Source organism: Propithecus coquereli, unplaced genomic scaffold, assembly GCF_000956105.1.
Source record: "Propithecus coquereli isolate 6110/MARCELLA unplaced genomic scaffold, Pcoq_1.0 Scaffold26, whole genome shotgun sequence".
Lineage (NCBI taxonomy): Eukaryota > Metazoa > Chordata > Mammalia > Primates > Indriidae > Propithecus > Propithecus coquereli.
Window position 1 is genome coordinate 1651235 of NW_012148174.1, and position 601 is coordinate 1651835.

Sequence of the window (601 nt, forward strand, 5' to 3'; positions counted from 1 at the left end):
CTGAGCTCAAACAATCCGCCCGCCTCAGCCTCCCAGAGTGCCAGGATTACAGGCGTGAGCCACCGCGCCCGGCCCTGTGGGCCTTTTTTGTATGGCCCAGCAAACACACATTTTACATATTTAAGGGGCCAGAAAAAAAATAAAAAGAATAATATTTTATGGTGCATGAAAATTATATGAAATTCAAATTACCATGGTCACAGAGCTTCGCTGGAACACAGCCGTGCTCATTCACCTACATACTGTCTGTGTCTACTCTCGTGCTGTTTATGCAAGGTGAGTATGCATTTGTGAGATAGTAAGGATGAGACGCCATAAGACAGCCCCAGGGAAATAAGAACAAAATTGTAATCAAGATGCAATATGTGTACATTGTAACAACTTGAAAGCAAGAACTTTTTTTCTGTGCTCTATTTGTTGGTGCTGAGCTGTGAGATTCATGTGGCGCTAGTCATTTACTGTCTCATATTGGTATTTAAACTTGTCATAAATTCATGTTATGTGCTGATAGCTGGATTATAAATTCTCAGTGGCAGAGGCTATACCTTATGCGATTTTTTGCATCCAGGAGTGCCTGCAAGATGCTGCACTAGTGACCGTC

General features: G+C 42.4%; 1 protein-coding gene across 5 annotated transcripts in view; it reads right to left on the reverse strand.

Annotated features, from left to right (window-relative positions):
- Positions 1–601, reverse strand: part of RASGEF1B (RasGEF domain family, member 1B) — a 170079-nt gene that overhangs the window by 7334 nt on the left and 162144 nt on the right. The gene's annotated exons all lie outside the window — the stretch shown is intronic.